Below are 21,357 nucleotides of genomic sequence, written 5' to 3'. Positions count from 1 at the left end.
ACAAGGGGTAGGGGATTTCATCCCCTAGCCAAGGGTAGCCATGAGAGACTGTACTGTGAGGGATGGTGCATTTTGGCCCAGATATTGCACTTTTCCCATAGTCTTCACAACTGGCAGACCAGGAGATTTCCTCTGGTGCTGATGCCACCAGGCCCTGGGTTTCAAACAAAACTGGGCTGCTATTTGTGCAGACACCAAACTAGCTGCAGGTTTTTTTTTTTTTTCATACTCCAGTAGCACCTGGAACTACCCAATGCAAGGAAGTTAAGAACCTTGAAGAAAGGTTAGCAATTTGCCTAACCTTTCTTCAAGGTTCTTAACCTCCTTGCATTGGGTAGTTCCAGGTGCTACTAGAGTATGAAAAACCAGAATAACCAGTTTAGAGAAGAACATACATGACCTAAACTAGAATAACCAGTTTAGAGAAGAACATAAATGACCTGATGAAGCTAACAAACACAGCATGAGAACTTTGTGAAGCGTACACAAGTATCAATAGTGGAATACATCAAGCAAAGAAAGGATATCAGAGATTGAAGATTAACTCAATGAAACAAAGTGAGAAGACAAGATTAATGAAAAAAGAATGAAAAGAAATGAACAAAGTCTCCAAAAAATGTGAGACTACGTGGAAAGACCAAATCTATGTTTGATTTGTGTACCTTAAAGTGACAGGGAGAATGGAACTACGCTGGAAAACATTCTTCAGGATATTATCCAGGAGAACTTCCTCAACTTAGCAAGGCAAGCCAATATTTAAATTCAGGAAATGCAGAAAACACAACAAAGATTCTCCTTGAGAAGAGCAACCCCAAGACACATAATCATCAGATTCACCAATGTTGAAATGAAGGAAAAAATGTTAAGGGCAGCCAGAGAGAAAGACTGAGTTACTCACAGAGGAAAGCCCATCACACTAACAGTGGATCTCTCTGAAGAAACCCTACAAGCCAGAAAAGAGAGGGAGCCAATATTCAAAATTCTTAATAAAAAGAATTTTCAACCCAGTATTTCATATCCAGCCAAACTAAGCTTCATAAGTGAAGGAGAAATAAAATCCTTTACAGACAAGCAACTGCTGAGAGATTTTGTCATCACCAGGCCTGTCTTAATGAAACTCCTGAAGGAAGCACTAAACATGGAAAGAAACAATAGGCACCAGCCACTGCAAAAATATACCAAATTGTAAAGACCATCGACACTATGAGGAAACTGCATCAACTAATGGGCAAAATAATCAGCTAGCATCATAATGACAGGATCAAATTCACACAAGACAATATTAACCTTAAATGTCAATGGGCTAAATGCCTCAATTAAAAGACACAGACTGGGCTGGGCATCATGGCTCATGCCTGTAATCCCAGCACTTTGAGAGGCTGAGGCAGGTGGATCATGAGGTCAGGAGTTCAAGACCAGCCTGGCCAATATGGTGAAACACCATCTCTATAAAAATACAAAAATTAGCTGGGTGTGATGGCACACACCTATAGTCTCAGCTGCTTGGGAAGCTGAGCAGGAGAATTGCTTAAACTCAGGAGGCAGAGGTTGCAGTGAGCTGAGATTGCACCACTGCACTCCAGCCTGGGTGACAGAGCAAGACTTCATCTCAAAAAAAAAGAAAAAAAAAAAAAAAAACAACAACCACAGACTGGCAAACTGGATAAACAGTCAAGACCCTTCAGTGTGCTGTATTCAGGAGACCAATCTGATATGCAAAGACACACAATGGATCAAAATAAAGGGAGGGAGGAATATTTACCAAGCAAATGGAAAGCAAAAAAAGCAGGAGTTGCAATCCTAGTCTCTGATAAAATAGACTTTAAACCAACAAATATTAAAAAAGACAAAGGCATTACAAAATGGTAAAGGGGTCAGTGCACAAGAAGAGCTAACTATACTAAATATATATGCACCCAGTAGAGGAGCTCCTAGATTCATAAAGCAAGTTCTTAGAGACCAACAAAGAGACTTAAACTCCCACACAATAATAGTGGAAGACTTTAACACCCCACTGTCAATATTAGACAGATCAATGAGCAGAAAATTAACAAGGATATTCAGGAGTTGAACTCAGCTCTGGACCAAGCGGACCTAATAGATATCTACAGAAATCACCACCCCAAATCAATAGAATAGACATTCTTCTCAGCACCTCATCACACTTATTCTAAAACTGACCACATAATTGGAAGCAAAACCTCAGCAAATGTAAAAGAAATTATAACAAACCGTCTCTCAGACCACAGTGCAATCAAATTAGAACTCAGGATTAAGAAACTCACTTTTGGAAACTTAACAACCTGCTCCTGAATAACTACTGGGTGAATAACAAAATTAAGGCAGAAATAAAGATCTTCTTTGAAATCAATGAGAACGAACACACAATATACCAGAATCTCTGGGACACACTTAAAGCAGTGAGTAGAGGAAAATATATAACACCAGATACCTACAAGAGAAAGCAGGAAACATCTAAAATTGACACCCTAACATCACAATTAAAATAACTAGAGAAGCAGGAGCAAACAAATGCAAAAGTTAGCAGAAGACAAGAAATTACTAATATCAGACCACAACTGAAGGAGATAGAGACACAAAAACTCTCCAAAAAATCAGTAAATCCAGGAGCTGGTTTTTTGAAAAGATCAACAAAATATATAGACCACTAGCCAGTTAATAAAGAAAAAAAGAGAGAATAATCAATTATATGCAATAAAAAATGATAAAGGGGATATCACCACTCATCACACAGAAATACAAACCACCATCAGAGCATACTATAAACACATATATGAAAATAAACTAGAAAATCTAGAAGAAATGGATAAATTCCTGGACCTATACATTGTCCCAAGATGAAACCAGAAAGAAGTCAAATGCCTGAATAGACCAATAACAAGTTCTGAAATTGAGGCAGTAATTCATAGCCTATAAACCAAAAAAAGCCCAGGACCAGACAGATTCACAGCCCAATTCTACCAGAGGTGAAAAGAGAGGCTAATACCATTCCTTCTGAAACTATTCCAAACAATAGAAAAAGAGGGACCCCTCTCTAATTCATTTGATGAGGATAGCATCATCCTGATACAAAAACCTGGCAGAAACTCAACAAAAAAAGAAAATTTTAGGCCAATATTGTTGATGAACGTCAATGTGAAATTCCTCAATAAAATGCTGGCAAACTTAATCCAGTAGGACATCAAAAAGCTTATCCACCATGAGCAAGTTGGCTTCATCTGTGGGATGCAAGGCTGGTTCAACATATATAAATGAATAAACATAATCCACTGCATAAACAGAACCAATGACAAAAACCACATGAATATCTCAATAGATGCAGAAAAGACCTTGGATAAAATTCAACAGTCCTTTATACTAAAAACTCTCAATAAACTAGCTATTGATGAAAGTATCTCAAAATAATAAGAGCTATTTATGACAAACCCACAGCTAATATCATACTGACTGGGCAAAAGCTGGAAGTATTCCCTTTGAAAACAGGCACAAGAAAGGATGCCCTCTGTCACCACTTCTATTCAGCATAGTATTGGAGTTCTGGCCAGGGCAATCAGGCCAGAGGAAGAAATAAAGAGTATTCAGTTAGGAAGAGAGGAAGTCAAATTGTCTCTTTTGGCAGATGACATGATTGTATATTTAGAAAACCCCATCATCTCAGCCCCAAATCTCCTTAGGCTGATAAGCAACTTAAGCAAAGTCTCAGGATAGAAAATTGATGTGCAAAAATCACAAGCATTCCTATACACCAATAACAGACAAGCAGCCAAATAATGAGTGAACTCCCATTAACAATTGCTACAAAGAGAATAAAATACCCAGGAATACAACTAACAAGGGATGTGAAGGACCTTTTCAAGGAGAACTACAAACCACTGCTCAAGAAAATAAGAGGCCACAAACAAATGGAAAAAAATTCCATGCTTGTGAATAGGAAGAATCGATATTGTGAAAATGGCGATAATGCCCAAAGTAATTTATACATTCAATGCTATCCCCATCAAGCTACCATTGACTTTCTTCACAAAAGTAGAAAAAACTACTTTAAATTTCATATGGAACCAAAATAGAGCCCTCATAACCAAAAAAATCCTAAAGAAAAAGAACAAAGCTGGAGGCATCATGCTATCTGACTTCAAACTATATTACAAGGCTACAGTAACCAAAACAGCAAGGTACTGGTACCAAAACAGATATATAGACCCAATGGAACAGAACAGAGACCTCAGAAATAACACCACACATCTACAACCATCTGATCTCTGACAAACGTGAACAAAAAAAGCAATGGGGAAAGGATTCCTTATTTAATAAATAGTGTTGGGAAAACTGGCTAGCCATATGCAGAAAGCTGAAACTGGATCCCTTCCTTACTCCTTATACAAAAATTAACTCCAGATGGATTAAAGCCTTAAACGTTAGACCTAAAACCCTAGAAGAAAACCTAGGCAATATCATTCAGGACGTAGGCATGGGCAAAGACTTCATGACTAAAACACCAAAAGCAATGGCAACAAAAGCCAAAATAGACAAATGGGATCTAATTAATCTAAAGAGCTTCTGCACAGCAAAAAAAAATCTGACTGAACAGGCAACTTACAGAATAGGAGAAAATTTTTGCAACTATCCATCTGACAAAGGGCTAATATCCGGAATCTACAAAAGGCTTAAACAAATTTACGAGAAAAAAAACAAGCAACCCCATCAAAAAGTGGGCAAAGGATATGATCAGACAGTTCTCAAAAGAAGACATTTATGCAGCCAACAAACATATGAAAAAAAGCTCATCATCACTGGTCATTAGAGAAATGCAAATCCAAACCACAATGAGTTATCATCTTATGCTAGTTAGAATGGCGATCATTAAAAAGCCAGGAAACAACAGATGCTTGAGAAGATCTAGAGAAATAAGAACACTTTTACACTATTGGTGGAAGTGTACATTATTTCAGTCATTGCAGAAGATAGTGTGTTGATTCCTCAAGAATCTAGAACAAGAAATAACATTAGACTCAGCAATTCTGTTACTGGTAGATACCCAAAGGATTATATATCATTCTACTATAAAGACATATGCACATGTATGTTTATTGAGGCACTATTCACAATAGCAAAGACTTGGAACCAACCCAAATACCCATCAGTAATATACTGGATAAAAAAATGTGGCACATACACACTGTGGCATACTGTGCAGCCATAAAAAAGAAAGTTCATGTGCTTTTCAGGAACATGGTTGAAGCTGGAAACCATCATTCTCAGAAAACTAACACAAGAACAGAAAACCAAACACTGCATGTTCTCACTCGTAAGTGAGAGTTGAACAATGAGAACACATGGATACAGGGAGGTGAACATCACACACTGGGGCCTGTCGGGGGTGGGGGGCTAGGGGAGAGATAGCAATGTAGATGATGGGTTGATGGGTACAGCAAATCACCATGGCACATGTATAGCTATGTAACAAACCTGCATGTTCTGCACATGTACCCCAGAACTTAAAGAGTGTGTGTGTGTGTGTGTGTGTGTGTGTGTGTGTGTGTGTGTGTATAAAACCTATTTCCTTTATAAATTACTCAGTCTCAGGTATTTCATGTATATATACACATATACATATACATATACACACACATACATATACATACAAGAATATATATATAAAAGAATATACATATATACAATATATGTATACTATATATATATATGTGTGTGTGTATGTATATATATACAAGAATTATCTGAAACTGAGTAATTTATAAAGGAAAGAGGTTTAATGACTCATGATTCTACAGGTTGTACAAGAAGCATGGTGCCAGTAACTACTTCTGGTGAGGACCTCAAGAAGCTTATAATCACAGTGGAAGGCAAAAGGGAATAGATGCATCACATGGTGAAAATGGAAGTGAGAGAGAAGGACATAGTGCCACACTCTTTTAAACAACCATATATCTTGTGAACCCAGAGTGAGAACTCACTGTCACAAGGAGGGCACCAACCCTCCTTGTGATTCAGAAGCTATATGCCCCATGACCAAAACACCTTCTACCAGGACCCACCTGCAACATTGGGGATTATATTGCAATGTGAGATTTGGAGGGAACAAACATGAAACCATATAATTCCATTATCTCCCCTCTGACCCACCAAATGTCATATTCTCCTCATATTGCAAAATACAATCATCCCTTCTCAATAGTCTTCCAAAGTCTTAACTCATTTTATCCCCAACTCAAAAGTCTAAAAGTTCAAAGTCTCATCTCAAATTCAAGTCAAGTTTCTTCCACTTATGATTCTGTAAAATAAAAAATGAGTTATTTTCTTTCAAAATACAATGGTGGTATATGCATTGGATAAACATTCCCATTTCAAAAGGCAGAAATCAGCCAGGAATGGGGACAATAGGCCCCATGGAAGTCTAAAACCCAGGAGGGTAGTTATTAAATCTTATGCTCCAAAATAATCTCCTTTGGTTTTATGTCCCACATCCAGGGTACACTGGTGCAAGGATGGGCTCCTAATGTCTTGGGCAGCTCTACCCATGTGGCTTTGCAGGATGCAACCCCTGTGGCTGCTTTCTCCAGCTGGAGTAGAGTGCCTCTGGCTTTTTCAATCTAAGGGTGCAAACTTCCAGTGGATTTACCATTCTCAGGTCTGGAGGGTGACAGCCCTCTTCCCAGAACTTCACTAGGCAATGCCCTGGTGGGGACTCTGTGTTGGGGCTTCAGCTTCACATTTTCCCTTGGCACTGCTCTTGTAGAGTTTCTCTGTGGGAGCTCCACCCCTGTCATAGGCTTCTGCTGGGCACCCAGGATTTCCCACACATCCTTTGAAACCTAGGTGGGAACTGCCAAGCCTCCTTCACTTTTATATTCTGTGTGTCCATGGAATCAGTGCCACATGGAAGCCACAATGTCTTATGGTGGCTTGTGCTCTTCTGAGCAGTCACTTGAGCTGTAGCTGGAGCTCTCTGAGCCTCAGTTGAGCTGGAGAGGCCTGAATGCAGGGAGCAACATCCTGAGATCATGCAGGGCAGTGGTGTCCTGGACCTGGCCCCTAGAATTATTTTTTCTGCTAGACTTTTGGGCTTTTGATGGGAGGGACTGCCTCAAAAACTTCTGAAATGCCTTTGAGGACATTCTCTCATAGTCCTGGATATTAGCACATGGCTCCCTTTTAGTCATGCTAATCTCTTTAGTTAGTAGTTGCTCCACAGCCTGCTGCAAATTTTTCATGCTTTTATGTTCTGCTTCCCTTTTAAATATAAGTTCTAACTTTAAGTAATTTCTTTGCTCCTGTATCTGAACATAGGATGTTAGAAGCAGCTAGGCCATATCTTGAATATTTTGCTGCTTAGAAATTTCTTCGACCAGATACCCTAAGTTATACTCTTAAGTCCAACCCTTTACAAATTCCCAGGACACAGTCATAATGCAGCCAAACTCTTTGGTAGGGTGTAAGACAGATGACCTTTACTTAGTTACCCATAACTTCCTCATTTCTATCTAAGACCTTGTCAGCCTGGACTTACTGTCAATATCTCTATTAGTAATTTGGCCAAAACAATTTAATCAGTCTCTAAGCGGTTCAAACTGTCCCTTATCTTCCTGTCTTCTTCTGAGCCCTTCAAACCCTTTCAATTTCTGCCTGTTATGCAGTTCTGAAGCTGATTTTATCTTTAAAGCAATACTCCACTCCTTGGTACCAATTTTCTGTATTGGTTTATTTTTGTATCACTCTAAGAAAATACCTGAAGTTGGGCAATTTACAAAGAAAAGAGGTTTAATTGGCTCACAGTTCCACAGGCTGGCATCTGCTTTTGGATAGGCCTCAGGAAACTTATAATCATGATGGAAGGCGAAGGCTGGTACAGGCATGTCATTTGACAAATGTGGAAGCAGGGTGGGGAAGTGCCACACCCTTTTAAACAACCAGATCTTGCATGAACTCATAGTGAGAACTCACTCATTACCACATGGAGGGCACCAAACCATTCATGAGGAATCCATCCCGATGACCCAAATATCTCCCACTAGGCCCTACCTCCAACATTGGGGATTGCATTTCAACGTGAGATTTGGAGGACAAACATCCAAGCCATATCACCAGAGGTAACAGCCGATTATGTAGAGAAAGTGACCTAGAGCTCAAGAACCAGGAACTGAGCTGATAGCTAGGGTACAAAGGTGTTCCCAGACTAAGATCCAACCATTTTGAATGTTTTACTCCTTACTCATCAATGAGTATGACAGGTGAGTTCATCTCAGAATTCCTAAACATGTTTTGTTCTGTGGACTCGTTCAGTGCCATGATCTGTAAGTGGTTGCTTTAAGAGTTTTCATGTGAACCTAAAAATTATTTTAGAATCCAGGCCTATAAATTCTAAGACCCAGCAGATATGGAAAACAGAAGATATGTTGAGGATTGGTTAAGAAATTGGAAGGGGGTTACTGAATCTTCAGGCCTTGATTATTTATTTATTTATTATACTTTAAGTTCTGGGGTACATGTACAGAACATGCAGGTTTGTTACATAGGTATACACTTGCCATGGTGGTTTGCTGCATCCATCACCCCGTCATCTATATTAGATATTTCTCCTAATGCTATCCCTCCCCAATAACCCAACCCGCTACTCTCCCTCCCCCAGTCCCCCAACCCCCAACAGGCCCCAGTACGTGATGTTCCCCTCCCTATGTCCATGTGTTCTCATTGTTCAACACCCACTTACAAGTGAGAACATGTGGTGTTTGGTTTTCTGTTCTTGTGTTAGTTTGCTGAGAATGATGGTTTATGGCTTCATCCATGTCCTTGCAAAGAACACAAACTCACTCTTTTTTATAGCTGCATAGTATTCCATGGTGTGTATGTGCCACATTTTCTTTATCAAGTCTATCATTGATGGGCATTTGAGTTGGTTTCAAGTCTTTACTATTGTGAACAGTGCCCCAATAAACATGTGTGTATATGTGTCTTTATAGTAGAATGATTTATAATCCTTTGGGTATATACCCAGTAATGGGATTGCTGGGTCAAATGGTAATTCTAGTTTTAGATCCTTGAGGAATTGCCACACTGTCTTCCACAATGGTTGAACTAGTTTACACTTTCACCAACAGTATAAAAGCATCCCTATTTCTCCACATCCTCTCCAGCATCTGTTGTCTCCTGATTTTTTAATGATCACCATTCTAACTGGTATGAGATGGTATCTCAATGTGGTTTTGATTTGCATTTCTTTAATGACCAGTGATGATGAGCTTTTTTCATATGTTTTTTGGCTGCATAAATGTCTTCTTTTGAAAAGTGTCTGTTCATATCCTTTGCCTACTTTTTGATGGGGTTGTTTTTTTCTTGTAAATTTGTTTAAGTTCTTTGTAGATTCTAGATATTAGCACTTTGTCAGATGGGTAGATTGCAAAAATTTTTTTCCATTCTCTTGGTTGCCTGTTCACTCTGATGATATTTTCTTTTGCTGTGCAGAAGTTCTTTAGTTTAATTAGATCCCATTTTTCTATTTTGGCTTTTGTTACCATTGCTTTTGGTGTTTTAGTCATGAAGTCCTTGCCCATGCCTATGTCCTGAATGGTATTGCCTAGGCTTTCTTCTAGGGTTTTTATAGTGTTAGGTCTTATGTTTAAATCTTTAATCCGTTTGGAGTTCATTTTTGTATAAGGAGTAAGGAAGGGATCCAGTTTCAGCTTTCTGCATATGGCTGGCCCGTTTTCCCAACACCATTATTAAATAAGGAATCCTTTCCCCATTGCTTGTTTTTGTCAGGTTTGTCAAAGATCAGATGGTTGTAGATGTATGGTGTTATTTCTGAGGTCCTTGTTCTGTTCCATTGGTCTATATCTCTGTTTTGGTACCAGTACCATGCTGTTTTGATTACTGTAGCCTTGTAGTATAGTCTGAAGTCAGGTAGTGTGAGGCCTCCTCCAGCTTTGTTTTTTTTGTTGTTGTTTTGTTTTGTTTTGTTTTGTTTTTTGCTTAGGATTGTCTTGACTATGTGGGCTCTTTTTGGTTCCATATGAAGTTTAAGGTGATTTTTTTCCAGTTCTGTGAGGAAAGTCAATCATAGCTTGATTGGGATAGCATTGAATCTATAAATTACTTTGGGCAGTATGGCCATTTTCACAGTATTGATTCTTCCTATTCACAAGCATGGAATGTTTTTCCATCTGTTTATGTTCTCACTTATATCCTTGAGCAGTGGTTTGTAGTTCTCCTTGAAGAGGTCCTTCACATCTCTTGTTAGTTGTTAGTTCCTAGGTATCTTATTCTCTTTGTAGCTATTGTTAATGGGAGTTCACTCATGCGTTGGCTCTCTGTTTGTCTGTTATTGGTGTACAGGAATGCTTGTGATTTTTGCACATTGATTTTGTATCTTCAGACTTCAGCAAAGTCTCAAGATACAAAATCAATGTGCAAAAATCACATTGATTTATCAGCTTAGAGACAATAGGATTTTCTAAATATATAATCATGTTATCTGCAAATAGAGACGATTTGACTTCCTCTTTTTCTAATTAAATCCCCTTTATTTCTTTTCTTCTAGGCCTTGATTATTAGCAGTCTTAGCTATGAGAGCAAGGACCAGCTTTCTAAAAGTCTCTAACATACTGCATAGTTGTGGAATTAAAAGATAGGAACAAGCCACTAGGTGTACCTCCTAAAGATGAGTGGTCTCTCCTGAGTCTCTTAGGTAAAAATACTTTTGATTTTATTTTAAAATGCCATATTCTTACATATTTTTCGATGATGTTTTTTGATGTAAACATTCTGTTGTGCTCAAAAGAACCTCCATGTGATAATTAGTTTCAGAACACAAACTTGAAAATGAGTCCTGGATTTAAAATGAGAATATGTTTAGCTGCTAAAGCTATATGCAGCGTCACTCCACTTTTAACACTTTTTCTTCCTAAACTCTCCTTTAAAGGTGAACTCTTAAGACAAGAATTTCCATAAATTTGTCAAATGCCTTCAAGTTGAAAGTCTTACTAGAATCCTAATGGATGCAGAAATAAAACCAACTTTGAGAAGAAATAACTACCTCAAACTCTAAGCTATAGTTTTTGTTGCTGGAAAATTACCTGATTCTCATACATCAATGGTTTGGAAAAACCAATAAAAATCAGATCGTATGATAGCTATGTAGTTGGCTAACTTTAAAATTTGCCTTAGAATTGGATAATCAATAAAAACTATTTACTATATATCTAGTTGAATGAAAACCATATTCCTAAATAAGGTTTATTAGGCAGTTTATTCACATATGTTTTATAATTAAAAAAATTTTAAAGTGTAGATACACACTTAAACATACATTTGGACACATGTTCAAATGAACACACACACACACACACACACACACACACACACGCAGAGGGAGAGAGAGAGAGACTGCAAATTAGAAAGGAAGATAAGAGCATCACAGATAGGGCATACTTGCTGGTGCACATGTAATTGCAGATTTTCTGAATTGTGTTCTTCATTCTATCAAATCATTCAGGCAAACATTTCTTTAGTTCTTCTGGTTTCAGTGACATTAGGATGCATCTTAAGAGCTTGTAGGAGATTTGCCCTGGCCCCACTGGTCTTTTGGATAATTACTTTGGATGATTTTATTTAATCCCTCTCCTTGGTGATTCTGTAAGATGCCACAGTATGCCTCTTTGCTGACATTCTGCCTGCTTCTTGTAATTGCTTCCTGCTCTGTGCTCCTTTGTTAGAGACCCTGAGGCCAGATGAGGAATAGTAATTGTCACTGATCTCATAACTTGTCCTCAGAGAAGCAATGCCATAAACAGGCCTAATATTTAAAATACTGCAGTATGTATTTCTGCCAAGCAATGTACTTAGGGTTTAAATATAATGCATGGTTTTTCCAAATGGTGGGTATTAAGGAAGAGTTTAATGTACACAATAAGGACACAACATTTGAGAAGTTGGGTCATTTTTCAGGGGGTACAACATTAGGGGTTATGTATCAGAAAAATGATAGGAAGAAATGCAGGGAAAAATAGAGATGTCAGAATTTTTGTTTTAGTAGAAATATTTTCTTCCCAAGAATTACAGAATCTAAGGATTGAAGGAACACTTTCGAACGCTTTGTCTAAACTCATATCAAATGCTTGAACCCTCTGTGAAGCAGGTTCACTGTATACTGGTATCAATCCTAGGGGAAGACTCTAAATATCTCACCACACTATACCTTGGGGTGTCTCAATTTCTATCACATGCAGTAGTCTAGTGAGAGAGAGCACTCATACACAAGTTACACAAAGCAGCTTATTCCATATAGATAGGCAGCAAGGGACAACAGATGCCTAAGATTCATGGTGAGCTGGTCCACCCAAGGCTCAGGAAAGCTGCCCGGGACAGACGGAGTCTTGTCTGTGTGTACCCCAGTTGCACTGAAGCTGAGGGACCCTCAAAAGCAAGACCACCAAGGGTTTCATATCCCAAGAGTAATGTGACTCACTGGAATAAGAATTTGGGTAGGTCAGTGGCTGTGAACAGCATTTTCTTCTTGGGACATTCTAAGTGGCTCAGCACACGTTATAAACAAATCAAACTTTGAGTTGGTGGTAGGTAAAGGGGAGTAAAGCAAAAATTACCTGAGCAGCTTCTGTGTGCAGAGAACCATGCCCAACAGTGTGTGGATGTCAGTGTGCATATAGGAGCAGGCTGGGCCCCTCTCAGAAAACTTTGAAAGTCACTCACCTATGGAGTAGTCCAAGGGTGGGATGCACAGAACAAAAAACACTCTCTCTCAATAGCTGGGTTGATAAGTGTGGGGTAGGAGAACAATAAGGGAAGTGTAGAGCCATTCCGCAGAGACCCTGGCCTTTGGCGGCAATGTCCGTGTGTACACATACGACAACAAAAGGGGCATGCATAGCTGTCTTTAGAGAAAAGTCCTGGGAGGGTGGGGGATGGGAAGTAAAGTCAGACCGCCGTGGGCTTAAGCCTAGATTTCTAGTGAAAGCAATGACTGTTGTTCCTTTTTGTATGTTGTCAGAGCTTAAAGAGAATACAGCTGTTCTGTCTGCAGAATTTCTTTTCTTGGCCCCATGGAAGATGATATCAGTGTGTTTCATTCGTCTTCCATTTTTTGAAGCTGAAGGAGTCCAGTGTTTCATTAGCTTGATCAAATGTCCCTTGCAACAATATTGACTTAGACGATGGCCAATAAAGATATTTCCTCTAAGGTAAAAGCCTGTCACTCCTGACATTAGAACAGGTATGGGCTAGCTGGAAATGCCTCTTTTAACATTGCAAATGTGAACAACAAATGGATTTGAAAAACAGATGCGCTCTTGGTGAATCTTTCTCCTATGTAAAATATAATTTATTTTAAATTCAGAAGGTGATCTATTTTATAGACTATAAAATGCTATGATTAAATTTCATAAAACAAGTGCTGGTATATTATTACATTAAAAAGATGATAACATTCGTCTTTTCACTTTGCTTTAAAAGCCAGAGGGGAAAAGAACTACCAAAAAATATTGACTTAGCGTCCAGGAACATCATAAAGAAGCTATCTAGATTAAGCAAAGAGTACTAAAAAAAAGACACTAATTTGAGTATGCTCTTCTGAAAGTCATTAAGCCACTTTCCTTTTCAAAAATGTGCACTATGCTTCAGAGAACGGTTGGATCTTTGGTTTTGCACAGGTTTCCAACACCGTAACCAGAGAGGGATGAAAGACCTTGGACACCCTTGCAAGGATCATGGGACTGAAGAAACTTCCCTTGACTTATTTCTTGTTCCCATCCTAACCTACTTCTAGACTTTCTGTCTTCTAACTTGTAACTAATCTTTTTCAATTGTATATCATTCATTAGTTTTGATGTGTAGTACTTCCCCCTAACTGCGATATGATTTGTGTTTGAGATTTCCACTGCCTCATGCCCCACTGGATTAGATGATTTCCAGATCTGGTGGGTACCCAGAGACTTTTCATTGAGACAGCCTCTTGTGGATGGCATTCCTTCAGGGTCCTTCATTCTCTCTTGAGCAGAACTTAGACAAAAACAAGCACATTTGCAGCAAGTTTTAGGGCATTAAGGAGAAAAAAAGGAATGTGTTGAAGGATACATTGCTAGAAGAAGTAAATACTTGTAGATAGGAAATAAATCCTGTGGATTATTTATTTTATTTTTATTTTTATTTTTTTACTCTTAAAGCACTTTGGGGTCAGAGGACAACCAGAGCAATTTGAAATCAAATGAACTGTTAAAAATGATGAGAATTTAGTAAGGCCTTTGCATACAAGATAAAAATATAAAAATCAATAGGTTTTCTCTGTTCTGACAAAAAGCATCTAAAAGTGGAAATGGACGAAAAGTTCCATGTTTGATATAGCAGCAATAACCATAAAATACTTAGCAATAAAGATAACAAGATATAGAACTTACATGAAGAAAATCATAAAACTTACTGAAAGACATAAGGTAAGAGCTGAACAAATGAAAAGACACACCATGTTCTGGGATAGGAAGGCTTAAAATCATAAGACATCAATTAATCAAAATTAATAGATGAATGTACAATTCTCCGTAAAATTCTAAATGTGTTTTTTCTTTGTAGGATTGAAAAAAATAATCTTCAGTTTTATATGGGCTGGGTGCAGTGGCTCATGCCTGTAATCCCCATACTATGGAAGACTCAGGCAGAAGGATCGTTTGAGGCCAAGAGCTTGAGACCAGCCTCAGCAATGTAGTAAGACCCCCACCTCTGCCAAAAATAATTTAAAAAATAGCTGGGCATGGTGGTGTGTACCTTTAGCCCTAGCTACTCAGGAGGCTGAGGCCAGAGGATTGCAAGAGCCCAGGAGTTTGAGGCTGCATTGAGCCATGATTGTACCCCTGAACTCCAGGCTGGGGGACAGAGTGAAACCCTATTTCTAAAAGCAAAGTTTATATGGAAAGACAAATAGTCATGAATAGAGTAATTTTTGAAAAAGAAAACTAAAAGTGACTGCTTCTCAAGTATCAGAACATACTATAAAGCCATAGTAAGCAGGTAGATGGTATTGCTAAAATAATTGACCAATAGCTCAGAAAAGCTGAAGAAAGAATCAAAGTAGACCATAGTACACAGGAGAATATGCAGAATTCACCCACAATATATTTATTGCATGCTTACTATATGCAAGGTTTTTATTCTAGGCATGGAAAATTTAAGCAATTTCTATGTAGATGAGAAAAGGATGGATTATTTAATAAATGGATCTGGCACAACTGACCATTATGTGGAGAAAAATAAAATTAAACCTCTTTCATGTTAATGTATAAATGTATAAATACATTTCAGTTTCAAAATATAATTTTTAAGAAGTTAAAAACATAACTCTTATATAAATATAGATTGAAAACAGCTCAAAGATTTATTTAGTTCATTAATGAGGGAACCAGCAGATGGTAAAGCTGGTTCAAAAAATATTTGGAGAACAGAGATTTATATAGTTAGTCTAGGACAGGCAGGCTGGAACAAGTGCAGTAAAAGACAAAACTGGTTAATGTTCCTCAGGGAAATAAAACTGTAACTTGAGTTATTTCTCCATTGGACAGAAATAATTTGCCTCTCTATTGGAGAAAAACCTAAAAGTTCACATGAAAAGGCACAGAGTCTGGGTCCTAATCAATAGTAAATAACAAGTTAAAAATGCTCCATCTTCTGGTCTCTAGGGCCAAGGGATTTAAATAATCCTCTAATGGACCTGTTAGGCAGCTCTCTAGTATGACAGTGAAAACATAGGCAGTCATTCTTTTGCTGTATTTCCAAGTTTTGGATTTTAAAACAAATACCAGATATATCAAATAAGTAAGTTTAGACAATAAAGTAATTGAAAAAACACCTGCAGGGAGTGAGGAGATTTAAAACAAGACAACGTTCAGAAGCTGTAAAAGACAGACTAAGTAAAGTTGGGGGAAAAAGCCTTTCCATGGAAAAAGATACTATAAACAAAATCAATCAATAAAAGAGATTTGGAAAAATATTTATAATGTAGGGGATGAGCAGAGAGTTAATGTAAAAAGAGTTCTTACAGATTGATAAGACTATAAACAGTCAGTTGAAAAATGGGCAAAGGATATTAATTGCTGAAAAAATAAAGATGCTCAAATTCCTTTATAGACGAGGGAAATACAAATTAAAGTAACAATGAGATAACGTTGTACCTGACAAAATACCAGAAATTTCAGAGTGCTATGTATTGCTGGTGGGCATGGAGGGGAAATAATATTCTCATATTCTGCTGATGGATGTTGAAACTGTTATAAACTTTTGGAAAATAAACTAAGAAAAGCTATTAAAATAAAAAACAACCGTATCCCTCAACCCAGAAAATCTCACTTCTGATAAATTATTTGAAATAAAAGCCCCTGGTGTAAGAATGTTAAAGGAGATTTATCAATAAGGAAAGCTGACTAAATTTTGAAATATTCATCCTTTATAATATTATGCCTTGATTAAATAAAAAAGAATTGGACCTATATCAGATGATTGGAAGCAGTTTCCATGAGTTGTTATGAGAAAAGCAAAATATAGAAAAGTCTGTAATATATGAATTCATTTTTATAAGACAAAAATTCAATTTCCACCACGTTTGTGCGTATACAGATGCCTATGTATAATTATATCAGCATGAAGAGAAATATATAAAGATAGATTTCCTAGGTAGTTAATGTGGATAATGAGGGAAGAGAAAGAGAAAGAAAACCAAGCAAAATAAGGAAAGAAAAATAAGAAGGTGCATTGCAACAAATGCAGTCAGGCCCGGTGTTTATGGTACAGATGCCAAACTGCTGTTAGGAAGGTTTTCTGTGTGTGTTGCCTATGGAGTATCTTTCCTTTTTCCTCTCCATCACACAAGATCTGCCTTATTTTTCAATTTGGATTTATGTCTCTTTAAAATGCTAAGGTGAGCCTTAAGTTGGGCATAGGAAAGCCAGTCATATTCGGGTTCCAGGCAGATGAGGAAACAGGCTCAAGAGCTTAAGCCACTTTCCAAAAGTCACTTCACGCTGCCCTTCCTTTTTCGCTTCTGTAAAATGTGATTTTCATTTGTCAAGCTCCCGAATTCTTTGGGGAAGAACAAGCTGACTTATTTCCACACACGTGAGGCAAACTGCTCTGCCTCGGTGCTTTTCTGTTCTTTACTTCCTAGGCAGCTGCCACTGCAAGGGCTGAAAATGACCTCGGGACCCTGAATTAGAGAGGCATCCCATCACAGTCGGCCGGGGAGCCAGAGTCCTGCCTCTGCTGTCTTACTGTCAGGGAGGAAACAGCTTTGAACAGGCGAACAGGCTTTTTCTTCCTAGGACACCCCACACACCACAGGTGGTCTGATTTGGGCTGGTGGAAGCAGATTCCGCACCTGACATTTCCAGGGCCTTTCAGGGAACAAGGCCTGATTGCTGTCAAGAGAACTTGATAACATGCTCATTTTCTGATTTTGAAAGTGACACATGTCTACTGTAGGGTATTTAAACATTCAGCGAAGTATACAACAAAAAAATTATTTTTTTTGGTAATCTCATGTGGAGAGATCGCAACTTTTACTAAAACTTTTCAGTGTTTAGTATATATAGGTTCTGTCATTTTTTTTTCTTCCACTTTTATTGCATTTATTCATTTAGCAAGTATTTCTTGAGAATTGGTTATGTGCTAGGGACTATCTTGGATAAAGAAGTGAGTAAGGTAGAGAACTTTCTGCCCTAATCTAGTATATTTAAGTCTATTTAAAAAAATGGTTATCATACTATAGATATATTTAATACCCTGATGGTTTTACTTAATATTGGTCACCAGGGTGCTCCAAAATCTCTACGTAGTCTTTGTGACATCCATTGTAATGTGTACATGTATCAACTCCTTCTTCTATTTAACTCCCCAAGGTTGAATGGGCGTGCCATCTTCTTGCAGATCTATCTACCTCTTGGCCACTCTTGATTTTTCCAGGACAAGCACCAGAGACAAGCTGAGCCAAAACATGCCCTTCTCCAGGGTTTTTGAATTTAGGACCATTGAGCATTTCCAGTCTAGGGATGGAGATAGGAGACTTTGAAGGGTGCAGCAGTTAGATCTCTTGTCAAGCTGGCATAGGAGAAAATGAGACTGAAAAATAGACTTTGGTAGAAGCATGTGTGTGTGTGTGTGTGTGTGTGTGTGTGTGTGTGTGAGAGAGAGAGAGAGAGAGAGAGAGAGAGAGAGAAAGAGAAAGAAATAGAAAAAGAGGGATTCAGAGGGAAAGAGGGAGAGGGAGACAGAGAGAGAGATTAGGGCCAGGTGTGGTGGCTCATGCCTGGAAGTAAGCCACACTTTGGGAGGCCAAGGCAGGAGGATCACTTGAGGCCAGGATTTGAGACCAGTCTGATCTGGGCAACATAGTGAGACCTCATCTCTACCAAAACAAACAGATGAACAAACAAAACACTTAGCTGGGCATGGTGGTGCACACTTATAAGTCTAGCTACTCAGGAGGCAGAGACTGGAGGATGACTTGAGGCCAGGAGTTTGAGACCAGTCTGGGCAACATAGCAAGAGCCCATTTCTACAAAAATTTTTAAAAATTAGCTGGACATGGTGGTACACACTTATGTAAGTAAGTGTGGCTTACTTACAGGCATGAGCCACCACACCTGGCCCTAATCTCTCTCTCTTTCTGTCTGCCTCTCCCTCTTTCCCTCTGAATCCCTCTTTTTCTATTTCTTTCTCTCTCTCTCTCTCTCTCTCTCTCTCTCTCACACACACACACACACACACACACACACACACACACACCCTAGCTACTCAAGAGGCTGAGGTGGAACGATGGCTTGAGCATGGGAATTTGAGGCAGCAGTGAGCTATGCTCACACCACTGCACTCCAACCTGGGCAACACAGCAATACCTCATCTCTTAAAAAATATTAAAAAGAGAGAGAGAGAAGGCAACAGTCCTAAAGTCCTCCCAGTTTCCCTGTACTGGGCTCTGTGCTCAGGCTGACTGCTTGGCTGTCTGTCCTATGGACACCTGAGCTTGCCAATGTATTCTGCTTTTGTCCAGGTTGCTTTGACTTTGGTTTCTGTCACTGGCCATTATGATACTTGCCTTCTAAAAGAGAAATATATACTTGTTTATTTGTATTTTGGGTATAGTTTAGTTTCATTTAGTGTCGTTTTTGTGTTTTTAGTAGGAATTTGAGGAAGTAAAAAAATATGAAGAAAACCAATGATGATGTGAATACAGAGGACACATCATTTAGGCAGTATTTGGTCTAGCTCATAGGTATCACCGTTCTAGGACAGAGAAATACCTTGAGGTAGCTACCATTACCCTTTCTAAAATCACAGAACCCTTTGAAATTCTATCCAAATTTATACAACTCAATTCATGATAAAAATAAAAAAGAAGAAGGAATTATTATTACCATCAAGTAAAATATTGATGGTCATTAGAAGTAACCAGTTAATCATCTTGGAACCCTCAGCAAACTCCTAGAGTCACATGTGAGGGCAGAAAGTTTGAAGAACATAATTTGAAACCTGTAGCACTCCCAGATTTGATCCTAATCAGAAATCAGCAGCTCTTGCTTTCAGGGACTTAATTGTGTCCCTGCTTTGCTCAACCCTCTGCTTATGTACAAAAATCAATTGTAAAGGAATGTATTTGTATATGAGCAAAGCACAAGCATTCAAATACTTGTTTCGGTCACAAATTCTGAATCTAATCAATGTACATAGGCCAGTTTGTCGCAGGTGTTTCCCTGGAAAGCTATTGGCAACCACATAACCATCAGGGGATCCAGAAAGGTCTGTTTTCTCTGTGCTTACCTCATTCCTTTGAATGCAAAATGAAGTGTAGACTATCAAATTATTTAGTAGGTCATGAAATCCATGACTGCTCTTTGAAATCCCTCAATCATGTGCAGTTTTATAAAACTATGGAAATGTAAGGTAGAGGGAAGAAAATCCCCTTTGATGCAAATGCAAAAAAAGACAGGTCACAAGATTCTAGGTGGCCTGGGAAGAATTGGGCATTTCTAACGTGTAATGGCTTGTGGGAGAGGATTAGGTGTCTGATCTTATTTTCAGAGCAAACATGCAGGAGCAGCTGCATCAAAGGCAAACAGGCAGCTCCATGATTAGGCCCACACTGAGAATGTCAGTGGTACTAATGACTTCCATTCACTCCTAAAATAACATATCAGCTTCTTCCTGAAGTTGAGCTATTTGATCCTCTTTTCCCATCGTTGTCAGGAGACTGAGTTTTGTTATGTGGGAAGAGCATGGTGATTCCTAAGCCAACTGATGAAGCCAGGGAAACTTGTTTTCAGAGGCCTCCTCAGTTTATTGGTGCCCTTCAAGTTCCTGTACCCTGGGTCTGTGGTTCCAGGCTTCTCAGAGCAACAGACCCAATGCCCTGCCTGTGCCCTGAATCCTCAGTCTAATGCACTCAATCTTGTCTTCTAGTTAGGGGCAGGAGAGAAACAGTGTACCTTACACTGACACACAAATTTGGATGTTTTTGGTTGGTGACTGGCAACACCTCATTGGCCATGAACCAGTACCTCTATACATTAGTCATTTCAGTTGGAAGTTCCAAACGTAATTCAAACAGTTGTAGGCAAAAGGGGAATTTTAAAAAATTTTTATTTATTTATTTATTTAGGGAATGATTCATGGGTAGACTTTCAGTTAAAGCTAAATCTAGAGATAAAAAATAATGCCAGTAAGGAGATGCCTAAGGAGGTACCATAAGAAGGGCTAGATGCTGGCCAGGCCAGAGTAATAGATGCCCATCACTGCCTCTCATATGTTACAAAAAATGAACAAACAAGACAGACAGCCGGAACTTAAGAGCATAATGGGAATCCAAATAAATACATAGTTGCAATGTGGCATGGGAAATGTTAAGATGGAAAATTACTACATATTGTAGAGCACATGGGAGGAGCACCCAGCCCAGGCTGAGGGCAGAGTAGGGTTACGGAATCCTTTAGAGAGTAAATGACATTGAGGTAAAGTGTGTGTTCGAATTAGATGAGAGGTGATGAGGGGAAAGGGTGATGAGCATCTTTCTCACACGAAACTGCCAGGTCATCCATCTAAGAATGATAGTATTTTCTAAATAAGAAATAAAGACACATTGTGTCATAGGTATAAACACACTTAAAGAGATGAAGACTGTGCCAAGAAATTTAGGCTGTATCATCACCATCTCTTGTTCCTCTCCTCTTCTGTAAGGAAACTAAACAGCCAGTCTCATAAGTGGGCTCTGCTCTCAGGGCTGAAAGGGAATGAAGAAATCGTGCACCAATAGTTTGTCAGATGCTTTTCTTATTTGCT

This window comes from Sapajus apella, unplaced genomic scaffold (genome assembly GCF_009761245.1).
Source record: "Sapajus apella isolate SASKATOON/1434 unplaced genomic scaffold, GSC_monkey_1.0 scaffold121, whole genome shotgun sequence".
NCBI classification, from domain to species: Eukaryota; Metazoa; Chordata; class Mammalia; order Primates; family Cebidae; genus Sapajus; species Sapajus apella.
This window is presented reverse-complemented; position numbering follows the sequence as displayed.